This window comes from Leopardus geoffroyi, chromosome C3, assembly GCF_018350155.1.
Source record: "Leopardus geoffroyi isolate Oge1 chromosome C3, O.geoffroyi_Oge1_pat1.0, whole genome shotgun sequence".
Lineage (NCBI taxonomy): Eukaryota > Metazoa > Chordata > Mammalia > Carnivora > Felidae > Leopardus > Leopardus geoffroyi.
The window spans coordinates 130,253,844-130,266,821 of NC_059338.1; the positions used below are offsets into that span (position 1 = coordinate 130,253,844).

The 12,978-nt window shown below is 39.2% G+C and overlaps 1 long non-coding RNA gene across 1 annotated transcript; it reads right to left on the reverse strand.

Annotated features, from left to right (window-relative positions):
- Positions 1-865: 865 nt before the first annotated feature.
- LOC123584925 lies at positions 866-6,655 on the reverse strand. The gene is made up of 3 exons (XR_006705785.1): positions 6,591-6,655; positions 5,790-5,949; positions 866-1,164 (listed from the first exon to the last, which is right to left on the reverse strand). It is a non-coding gene; the product is annotated as an uncharacterized LOC123584925 (long non-coding RNA).
- Between the last annotated feature and the right edge of the window lie 6,323 nt (positions 6,656-12,978).

Sequence of the window (12,978 nt, forward strand, 5' to 3'; positions counted from 1 at the left end):
CTGGATGCTTTACATACATCAACTGATTTTTTTAAAAATCTGATGATTTGGTACTTTGAATATCATAACTTTTTTTTTACAGGTGGGGACCAAAGCAAAAGAGGTGAAATAAGCTGACAAAAGTCACCCAGCTTGTAAGTCGCACTGGGGAACTTCAAACCCAGGGACTCTGGCTCCCACACCTGTGCTCTTTACTGGTACGCCACACTCCCTCTATAGGACTGCTTCTGCAGCCCAGAGCATGTGTTGTCAGAGGGCTACATGGATGGGGCACATTGCCAAAATCATCCCAGGCCCAGCCAATATAAATTCTTTACTTTTTTTTAATATATATTCAACAAAACTACACGTTCCCTTCAATTCTTCTTAATAGTTGTTTAAACCCACATCAACCTTACATTTGCAAATAACCAACTTGCCCACAAAGGCATTTATTAAAAATCAAAGTCAATCATTTACTTAAATAAAAAAGCAATTTCCTAAGAAATGTATTTCAATGTGCTGATTATAAAAAGATTATGAAGTTTGGCAAAAAAAAAAAAAAAAAAAAAAAAAACTATACACACACACACACACACACACACACACACACACATCCCCAAAAGTTAAGGAATCTGTTTCTAGTGTCCAAGACTTACATATAGTGAAAAGAGATTACCAGATGACTTTTCAGTGGAATACTAGCCTAGTTGTTTTAGCTATCTATTACTGAGTAACAATGACCCCAAACCTTAGCAGTCTTAAAATACATCATATATATATATATATATACATATATATATATATATACATATACATATATATATATATATACATATACATATACATATACATATATATATATATATATATATATATATATATACACATATTTTTTTTTTCTACAGGTCATAAATCCAGGAGAGACTCAGGTGGGTGGTTCTACCTCGGAGTCTCTCATGAGTTTGCAGTCGAGGGGACAGCCTGGGCTTCCGTTATCAGAAGGCTTGGCCAGAGCCAAAGGAGCATTTTCCAAGATGGCTCATCCATGACACTGCTGTAGGAGGCCTCCGTTCCTCACCACCTAGGCCTCTCCATAGAGCTGCTCAAGCGTCCTTACAACACAGTAACTGGCGTCTCTGTGTGATTAAAGTTGGTCTACAACTTGCTATCACTGTAAAGTGACTGAAAGGTCGAAAGGGGATATAGAACCATTACCACCATTACTTTTTAGAAGCTACTATGATTTATCAAAAAGAATTTAAGGGACCTAGGGGAATTCACCACTAACAAGTGGCAAAAACACATCAAAATCCTATCCATCTGACATCAAAGACTATGTTCACTCCTCTACCTGACACTGCCTTACAGAATTATCATTCTGAGCTGTTTTCACTATTGCTAATAACATTTCCTAGCTGTTCTTTGTGAATATTTCTGAATCTTGTGATTTTCATCTTATACAAGCTCAGTATATGAAAATCTGAGTTTTTCCTAAAAAATAAATGGTGTAATAAGATTGAGATTCTTCATTTTTCAAAAGGTCTAACAAGATTTGTTTCCTTTCAAAAGAAAGTTTTTTGGGCTCATTTAAAATGTGATGTAACTTATGAAAAATTAATATACAGAGAACATGAGCAAAGACAAAGTAGAAAGGATAGGGTGTTGAAGGAAGAACAAATAATCTAATTTGGCTGGAATATAATGTATATGTCAGGAAGTGTGAGAGATAAACCTGGAAAGGTAATTTATTATAATTATTTATGTATAATATCACATGTGACTGTGCCTCATTAGGCGACATCTGCTTAGTCTCAGAAGTATCTAATCAAAAGCACAGATAGAAATCTAATTAAGAAGATATTGATGTGTAACGTACAATTTTCAAAAATGACTTTGCTATAACTTAGATATTGTAAAGGACACATGTCTTAATTGTATAGCTAAAAAGATTTTATGCGTTTACTCCCGCAGATCAAAATACAGAACAATTTCAACACCCCAAAAGGCTTCTTCATACACTCTAGTTAAAACTCACCCCCCACCCCAAAAAAGAAACTCAATATTCTGACGTATCACCACAGATTAGATTTCTTGTTTGTTCTTTTTTTTTTAATAATTTTTTTAATGTTAATTTATTTTTGTGAGACAGAGCAGGAGAGGGGGAGGGGCAGAGAGAGAGGGAGACACAGAATCCGAAGCAGGTTCCAGGCTATGAGCTGTCAGTACAGAGCCCCACGCAGGGCTCGAACCCTGAGATCATAACCTGAGCCAAAGTCGGATGCTTAACCAACTGAGGCACCCTTGTATGCTCTTGAAGTTCATATAATTTGTGTGTCTTTTTTTTTTTTTTTAAGTTTATTTATTTTGAAAGAGAGCATGAGCGGGGGAGGGGAAGAGAGAGAAAAAGACGGAGGGAGGGAGGGAGGGAGAGAAAACCCCAAGCAGGCTCCACACTATCAGCACCGAGCCCGATGCGAGGCTTGAACTCACAAACCAAGAGACCATGACCTGAACCAAAACCAAGAGTCAGACGCTTAACCAACTGAGGCACCCAGGCGCCCCAGCAGCTGTAGTGTTTTATTGCTGTGAGGTTCTCCAATGTATGGATATGTATTTGCAATACTAATACAGTTAACACCTCCATTCAGCTGTTGATGAGTATTTGGATTATTTCCAGTTTGGAACCATTATACATTTGCAACGAACATTCTTTCACATGTGTTTTGGTGTGCTGAATGTTTATTCTTGTTGCCTATGTACCCAGGAATAGAATTGCTGGATTATAAATGATATCTGGTTAACTTTAAATGTCTTCTACCGGGGTGCCCTACATTGTGTTCTGTGCCGACAGCACAGAGCCTGCTTGAAATTCTCTCTCCCTCTCTCCCCTGCTTGCCCCTTCCCCCACACACTCACTCTCTCTCTCTCTCAAAATAAATAAAATAAAATAAATGAATGAATGAATGAAGTGTTCTACCAATTTATACTCCCACCAGCAATATAGAATTCCGAATGTTCCACAGCTTCCCCCAACACTTGTTATCATTAGTCTTCTCATTTCAACCATTCTGGTAGAAGTATAGAAGTACCTTGTTCTGTTTTTTGTTGGGTTTGTTTTTTTTTTTTTTGTATTTATTTATCTGTTTTTGAGAGAGAGAAAAAGAGAGAGCACAAGCAGGGGAGGGGCGGAGAGGGAGAGAGAGAATCCCAGGCAGGCTCTGCGCTGTCGGCATGGAGTCCAATGTGGGGCCCAAACCCACAAACCATGAGATTATGACCTGAGCCGAAATCAAGAGCCAGACACTTAGCCAACAGAGCCAACCAGGCACCTCCTTCATTCTGGTTTTAATTTGCATTTTCCTGATAACGTAGAGCACTTTTTCATGTTTCATGTTGCCATTAAGCTATCCTCTTTTGTGAAGTGTCTGTTCATGGAATGTAGACTTTACCCAAGTTTTTTTTTTTTTTTAAAGAAATAAAGGTGTAGGCTTTTATACAACATAAAGTAAGCCCTCCCCCAAAATCCCCCTTAAGTATCTTTCTTTCTTCTCATGGCAGTTGCTTCATTTTTCCCCCCTCTCCTCTGTCTTCACATAAAGATAAAACTACATATAAGATCTTCTCAACTTCTCCCCCACACTTCCACGAAAAAAATTCTTCATTCCTGCTCTACAAGATAATAGCTAATCAAACTTTACTCAGCAAAATGCACACTTGGTTCACATCTATTGAGTCATAAACTTGCTGCCCAGGGAACCTCAATACAGCTCATTCATAACAGGTCTTAAATCTACTAGACTATAAACCCCTCCCTTCAAACTCATCTTGTTTATAAGTTAATTTACTTAATTTCTATCTGTTCTCAGTGGAAGTTGTTTTGTTCAATGTTGAAACGCAAGTGCCTAGAAAGAGTGCCTAATACATAGTAGGTGCTCAGACACTTATTAAATAAAATGAAGATTAAAAAGAAAGTACTGATTACATGAAAAGATGCTCAACATCACTAATCATCAGGAAAATGCAAACCAAAACCACAATGAGATATCACCTCACACCTCTTAGAATGGTTGCCATCACACATAAGCCATACAGAGAAAGACAGATACCATATGGTTTCACGCTTATGTGGTTCCTGAGAAACTTAACAGAAACCCATGGGGGAGGGGAAGGAAAAAAAAAAAAAAAAAAGAGGTTAGAGTGGAAGAGAGTCAAAGCATAAGAGACTCTTAAAAACTGAGAACAAACTGAGGCTGATGAGGGGTGGGAGGGAGGGGAGGGGGGGTGATGGGTATTGAGGAGGGCACCTTTTGGGATGAGCACTGGGTGTTGTATGGAAACCAATTTGACAATAAACTTCATATATTGAAAAATAAAAAAAAAATAAAAAAGGAATGGTTGCCATCACAAAGACTAGAAATAACAAGTGCTGGTGAAGATGTGGAGAAAAGGGAACACTTGTGCACTGCTGGTGGATATGCAAACTGGTGCAGCCACTGTGGAAAACAGTATGGAGTTTCCAATAAAAGTTAAAAATAGAACTACTGTATGATCTAGCTATTCTACTTCTGGGTAATTACCTAAAGAAAATAAAAAGAGGAATTTGAAAAAATATGCACACCCCTATGCTCATTGCAGCATTATTTACAATAGCTAAGATATGGAAACAACCTAAGGGTACATCAATGGTTAAAGAAGATGTGGTATGTATATTACATGTGGTTTTTTTCAGCCATAAAAAGAAGGAAATCCTGCTGTTTGTAACAACATAGATGGACCTTGAGGGTATTATGCTAAGTGAAATAAGCTAGGCAGAGAAAAACAAATGCCATATGATTTCACTTATAGGTGAGAACCTAGACAAAGAAAAAGCTAAGCTCATAGATACAGAGAACAAATTGATACTTTTCAGAGATGGGGGAGGGGGAGCAAAATAGGTGAAGGGAATCAAAAGGTATAAACTTCTCATTATAAAATAAGTCCTATGGGAATGCAAGCTGGTGCAGCCACTCTGGAAAACACTATGGAGGTTCCTCAAAAAACTAAAAATAGAACTACCCTACGACCCAGCAATTGCGCTACTAGGCATTTATCCACGGGATACAGGGGTGCTGTTTCAAAGGGACACATGCACCCCCATGTTTATAGCAGCACTACCAACAATAGCCAAAGTATGGAAAGAGCCCAGTGTCCCTCGATGAACGAATGGATAAAGAAGATGTGGTATATATATACAATGGGGTATTACTTGGCAATCAAAAAGAATGAAGTCTTGCCATTTGCAACCATGTGGATGGAACTGGAGGGTATTATGCTAAGTGAAATTAGAGAAAGACAAAAATCATCTGACTTCACTCATAGGAGGACTTTAAGAGACATAACAGATGAACATAAGGAAAGGGAAACAAAAATAATATAAAAACAGGGAGGGGGACAAAATAGAAGAGACTCATAAATATGGAGAACAAACTGAGGGTTACTGGAGGGGTTGTGGGGGGGGTGCTAAATGGGTAAGGGGCACTAAGGAAACTACTCCTGAAATCGTTGCACTATATGCTAACTAATTTGGGTATAAATTTTAAAAAATAAAACTTAAAAAATGGTAAAATAAAAAGCTGTATTATATGCAGATCTAAAATAATGACATTCATTCACAGAAAAAAATATATTAAAATCCAATACTTAACAAGAAGAGGAAGGCAAAGAATGGGTACAGTTATTGGAATTTGTGTTTTTCTTTTTTAACTCACCAACCAAAACTAAGGTACTACCCATAGTTTAATGCTATATGGACAGCAAGTTGGACTCACATTAGAATTAGCCAGGTTTTGAACTGACAATCCAAGGACAAAGCAAATCTGGTTGTCAGTCTGAACTCAGCTTTGGTTTCTATGTCAGTTAATTTGCTGTTTACTTTCAAAACTTTAAGTTGTTGCCATCCTCAAACCTTGAGAAATGAGTCATTTGTTTCTGTCAAGTGGATAAGGACAAAATCAGCAGGAAAGGAAATAAAATAAAATAAAAAGTCTTAGGTTGTAACGTACAGACTATAGTGACTATAGGCAATAACGCTACATTGCATGTTTAGAAGTTGTTAAGAGTAAGTCTTAAAAGTTCTCAGCACAAGAATTATAACTATGATGATAGATGTTAACTAAACTTACTGTGCTCATTTTGCAAATAGACAAATATTGAATCATTATGTTGTACAGCTAAAATAATGCAATGCCAGTTATACCTCCATAAAAAAAATAATAATCCTAAAGCTTCAAGCTTTAAAAAAAAAAAAAAAAGTACTGAGAATATTATTGTATCCTTCCTGACATCCAAACCCCTCTAATAGGAAACCATCCCAATTTCAGACTAAGTATCCACATGTACCCAGTGAAGCCCATATCCTACCAAAGAACCCAATCCCACCCCTCTCAAGGGGAAGTAGGTAGCACTCTGAACCACATAATCCTATCTTCTGGCCATAGCTAATGGTCCTATGTCAGCTAATGGGATTGAGGGCAACACCAACTGAAGAATTCTAGAGAAGAGTGTTTCTTGCTATTCGAGAGACTTTCTGGAAACCATCTGCTCTCTCCCCACCATACAATTACCTCCACCTCAGATGTGGACAAGGGGGTAGGTAACTCAGGGGTGGTCAGCAGCTGTCTTGTAATGCCAGCCTTGGAATGAAAAGGACCCAATAGAACATGGAAAAGGAGAAATAGGGGTTCTTTGTGACATCACTGAGCCACTGAACCAGACCACCCCTGAAGCCTGTCCTACTACTTACATAAATCAATAAATCTTCCTTATCATTTAAACCCAGTTTGAATTGGGTTTGTGTTTCTAAGAACAGAACATTCACTGTAGGTAAGAGGAACAGCAAGAGCAAAGGTAGAGAGAAATTGAATAGCATGACCTTAGGGGAGCTATAGGGACTGCAGTATCTGAGCATAGAATAGGAGGAAAGCGAGGCACCTGAGTGGCTCAGTCAGTTGAGCATCTGACTTTGGCTCAGGTCAAGATCTCACAGGTTGTGAGTTCAAGCCCTGTGTCAGGCTCTGTGCTGACAGCTCAGAGCCTGGAGTCTGCTTTGGATTCTGTGTCTCCCTCTCTCTCTGCCCCTCCCCTGCTCACGCTCTGTCTCTCAAAAAATGAGTAAATGTTACAAAAAAGAATTAAAAAAAATAAGAATAGGAGGAAAGCAAAGTCAGAATGAGACTGAAGATGTAGACAGGGGTCAGAATAGGAGACTAAATGTGTGCCATGCCACAACACATTGATTTCATCCTATAGGTAGTGGCTTAAAATGAAATTTGAGGGGGCAGAGCTGTTGCCTCAGTTTTTATTTGAGATAGGTCACTAGCAGGTTTGAAATGGGTTAGCTAGGAAAGAAATTGTGAAAACCTGAGCAAAGACAGAGTAGGGAATGTAGATTAGGGAACAGGTGTAAGATTTCAGAAGGTTGAGCCTACCTAGTTAGTTCACCTAATGGATGGGAGTAGTAAAGGAGAGGGAGGGGTCAGGGCTCATGCCCACCTTTCTAGCTTGAATTTCCTGGCTGTCAGTGGCATCATTTACTGAAATGGAGAATACAAACTAATGAGTTCCTCTTTTTGACAGATTGAGTTCCAGGAGTTGTGAAATATACAAGTGTTGTTTGACAGGTATGATAATGTCCTGCATGGTGCTTTTAGCTTTTTAAAATCAATTGCTGATATTTCATGATTGTATTTTTAGCATAAAAATCCAAATTTACCCCTTCTCTTGAAAAATCAGAAGATCTGACCACATTGAGCCAGTATCCCCACATGGTAAATTTAAATTGTGCATGTGCCCTTCCATTAACCATTATAGCATGCATCCCATTGTCTTACACCCAGCCTGCTCCAACTGCCCCCCCCCCTTAGGGATCTGAACTTTCAGCCCCTCATACTGATGCAACTGATGTCAATGGAGTATCACCCCCTGAAGCAAGTTTCCATCACTCCCATGTACCCCACATTCTAGGTACATTTCTAGTGGCATCTAAAGCCCTTCCAGCAACGAACTCTCTGGTTACCACGTACTACCACCTTCTGTAGTTGGGTTTGCTACTACAGCTCTCTCCCAAAAAGAGTGCCTGGTTTCCAGGTCCCATGGCCAATACCTCTAAGCTCCCATCCAGCATTTCCCCCTTCCGTTGTATTTTTTTAGTTCTTGTTTCTTCTGATAGCAGAAGGGTAGACCTCTGTCAAGAACAGAAGAGGAAGGGTCAGAAATATATCAGCCTACTCAGGACAAACTGAGCTAGATTGGAGGAAACTAAAGGTTTCCAGGAAACCAGCCTCCCAGGAAACCCAGGGCTGCCACTTTAACGGAAACGGTAATGGAGATGATAACACACTCACATGGTACTCTCCTGTGGCTAAAATTACCCATTCACCAAAATCTCCTCCCTTCCTCCAAAATGACTTCTTCTCCTATCAACTATATTATCAAGTACTTTTTCTTTTTCCTTTCTTCTTCCTTTTTTGCACAACTCAGCATCTTCCTTTTTTGCACATCTCAGTCATCTACATGACTAAACTTTACTCAATAGTTGAACTTGAAAACTCAAGTAATTTGCATCAAGAAGTGAGTAAAATTGAACTCTGCTATGGATTCTGGCATTAGGAAAAGAAGCTTCCTAGCTTAGACGATTAGTAGGAAGTTGTGTACCTTGGGGGCCCTACAGTCAAGTGCATTTCTGAGCAGCCACAGAGCAACTTATTAAGAGACTATTCTCAGTTATGCCCAGTTTATACCAAAAGGAAAACAGCGGAGTTCTTGGTTGCTGGCATTGTACTGATCCTGGGTTATCTGCACAGGGAAGCCTGGCATGTGCTCTTTGTCTGAAAACAGGCTGTTCTCATTAGCACTAATGTCCACATCCGGCCTGCTCATGAACACTAAGGAAATAGAAGCTCTTCACTTCCTTTGCCTTGAATTATTGCTTCCTCTCTTGGCTTTCAGAATTGTAAATTGAATCTTATACAGGAAAATGTGTCTTCCGCACACTGGCCACATGCATGCTTATATTTAGAACAGCTCCCTCTACTCTTCTCTATACCAATAATATCTTATAGGTCTTATGTATCTTGAAAAGGGCACCGCTAAGAGAATTATTGGTGGTGGTGATGGTACAGGTGCTGTGATTTAGCTTCATTAACAATATTAAAGAAAAAAATGTTGAAATAGTAATAAAATCTAAATCCCACTACCCTTACATGTTTTCATTTTTTATATAGCTTCATTCAGTGTGTCCATATTAAATGTATTGTTTTATAATGTTTATATTCTTATCATTTAACATACATTTAAGTACCTAGTGGTGTGTAGTTTGTTGGGTGATTGTGAGTGAGATGACCATCATTCTCACCAAGTCTTAACTAGATGTTTTCATTTATCAATACAACATTAATCTTTACTGGCTACCAGAGCTCATGGATATTTCCTTAAATAGCATTTGAGAAAAAAAATCTCAGATGTGTTTTTCCACACCACCAAGCAATTAACTCAATCTTCCAAGGACACAGACCGGGTGTCCTACGAATTTGACTCTGTTCTGACACTATCTACTTGGAGATAGCCACTTCCAATGCAAATCGAAAGTCCAAGTTATCTCCTGTGCTTCTGACCCACTGGCTAAAAATCAGAAGTTCCACAACCCACTCTTTGAGTTTAGTTAATCTGACAGAGCAGCTCGTAGAACTCAGGAAACCATTTACTTACCAGATTACCGGTTTATGACAAAGGATACAAATGAACAGCAAGAGGTCCTGAACACAGGAACTTCTGTCCAGGTGAAGTTTGGGACCCGCCACGTAGATGTGTTCCGGTTTACCAACCCGGAAGCTCTCTGAAGTCTGTCCTTTGGGTTTTTAATAGAAGCTTCACTACACAGGTGTGATTGGTTAAATTATTAGCCATTGGCAATTGATTTCACCTGGAGACCCTCTCCCTCTTCAGAGGTCAGGGGGTGGGACTAAACTAGTCACAAGGTTGGTTCCCCTGGCAACCAGCCCCACCCTTAGATGCTTTCCAATAGTCATCTTATTAACGTAATCTCGGGTGTGGTTGAAAGGTGCTTGTTAGGAATATGAAACTTTATCACTTAGGAAATTTCAAGGATTTTAGGAGTTCTGCACCAGAAATAGGGACAAAGACCAAATATATATTCCTTATTATAAATCACAGTATCACCCTGAGGTGATATTCTAAGGAGGGCATGTAACCTTTAACTCTTTGCTTCCCGACCCTTGTGGAAAGCTCAAACTTGAGAAATAACATCCACGTAGAATTGCATGAATGCCCTAATTCAAGTATTACTTTATATTCTACTCCTCGATCAAGCAAGTCCCTGAAGTTGCTACCGAACTTGGACTTTATTTGACTGAAATCTACTGTGTTAAACTCTTAGTGTACCTCAAGAGACATTGACAGAATTAATCATATCAAATCTTATAACAAGAAGTATAAATGGAAATACATGAAAATTTGTGTTATCTCAAAAGTCATCAAAGAAATTTAAACAGTGAGATGACTATTTTTGCTTATCAGATTAGCAAAGTGTTTTTTTAATGGATAATGAGTACATTACTAGATAACCACAAGTGTTTTGATCTAGGTGGAGCATCAAGCATGAGACAGGAACACAGGACATAGAGATCCAATATATTCATTCCTGCATTCAACAAATATCTTTTAAGGTCATACTGACGTGGGAAGCAAAGTTAAAAGAAAAAATTAAATTTCTTTACAGTGTACAGCCCACTGACAAGTCCTTGAGACAGGCAGAGTGACCTTCCTCTAGGAACGCAACTGCCTTGGTGTTAATATTAATACTTAGCCAAAGGCAAAAGGCGAAAGCTTAACATTATCCTGACCCCAATGGGATCCTGTAAGCCTCCTTTAAGATACAAAAATTCCTATGGAAACTTCCTTTATCTCTACCCCCCAAGATAAGTGTTAGCAATCATCCTCCAAGCATATAGCCCGTTGATATACATCTCATGGTCTCATAACTAAAGGTTTATTAGACAGTAATAAATGACCTTTTCCTAACAATAGCTAACCCCCTCAAGGTCCTGGAAACCTTGCTTCCAAAATTCCTTAGAGACTTATGCCATCCCTAACACACTCCCAACTTGAAAGTACATAATCAGCCACCTATCACAACCCCAGTTCAGCTCTTTCTGCCCATGAGTCCTCTCCCTGTACTTTAATAAAACCACATTTTTGCATTGAACACATCTCAAGCATTCTTCCTTGGCCATCGGCTCCAAATCCCAATGTTTCCACATCAATACGTGTGTACCGCGCACTGGGATAGATGATGAGGACATAATGGTGAGTGAAACAAATATGATACCTGCTCTTGTAAAGATTACAGTCCTAGGGGGATAGATAAATATCAATCAAATAATCACACTAATTAGTGTATCATTGCAATCTGGGTTGCCTGTACTGCCACAGAAACCACTAGGTGTCCCCATATCCATTCACTCCATCTACAGTAACAGATCTCCAGGTTTAAAGCTGGGCATATGGCAGCCAAAATAAAGACTACTTTTCCCAGCCTCCCTTGCAGTAAGATGTGGCCATGTGACCAAGTTCTGATCAGTGAGAGGTGAGTAAAAGTAATAAGCACAATTCCTGAGTCATGCCCTTACAAGGAGTGATTATGCCCTCCCTTTCCTCTTTCTCCCTTCCACTGACTGAAATGGAAATATGGTGGTGAATTGTCTTAAAGCATGCTGGTGAGGGTAACTTAGAGATGTCCACAAAACAAGGTAGAAAAATTCTGGGCTCCCAACATCAGAGAGACTCTAGAGAAATCCTGGGCTGCTAAGGCCAACATTATATTGTCAGCAAAAGATAGAGACTTCTGTCTTATTAAATTCACCATGGTCTCTGTTTCAGCAGCAAATCTATGTTCCAAAAAGAAGAGCATTTGAGAAGACACAGTAAAAGTGTCCTGACCTACGTTGGTCAGAAGGTGGGCTTCTCTGAGGAGTTGAGGCTAGAACTTGGATTGATGGATGGATGGATTTAATCAGGCTGGAGGTTGAGGTGGGGTAGAGAGGAGTCCTGGAGGAAAGCTTGTTTAAAGAACGGAATAGAAGGCCACTGTGGCTAATTAGCCTACAGAAAGGATGTGTAAGAATAATGGTGGGAGCTGATGCTGGCTTAGAAGGACTTAAAGCTGTATCAGAGATATGGATCTTGATTCTAAAAACAGCAGGAAACCATTAAAATGTTTCAAGCAGGGACATGAGATGACCAAGTCTGTGTTTCAAATACATTGCTCTAGTTGGGATGAGGGTTAAGGTTGGTGTTTGGATAATATTGCAGAAGTCGAGAGAAATTATGGTGCCTTGTCAACTGTTGTAGGCCTTGTGAGCACAGGGTACACATACAAGATTGTTCATGGCAACATTGTTTGTAATAGACAACATGAACAACGTCATGTGGCCACAAAATGAATGAGTCTTACAAACACTGTGCTGACCAGAAAGAAGACAGAGGTAAAAGATTACATGCAGTATAATTCTATCCGCACAGTTCAGAAACAATCCAAAGTAGCCTGCATTAAATCTAGGGTGCCATTGATTGTAAAACACTCCATTATTTTATATTTCTGTATTTATATTTTATACCTTTTCTCATAAAGAAAAAAATGCTGCAAATTAGACCATGACAAGCCATCATCATAAGCATATCTCAACTTCAGATATGCTAAAATATGAAAAAGAGATCTTCTTGGATTTGGTAAAATGAGGCATAACGTTTAAAGATTCATACACGGGAGGTAAAATTTAAATGCAAAAACACTGGGCACCTGGATGGCTCAGTCTGTTGAGCGTCTGACTTTGGCTCAAATCGTGATCTCACGATTCGTAAGTTGAGCCCCACATCAGGCTCACTGTTGTCAGCACAGACTTCAGTTCCTCTGTCTCCCTGTCTCTCTCTGCCCCTCCCCCC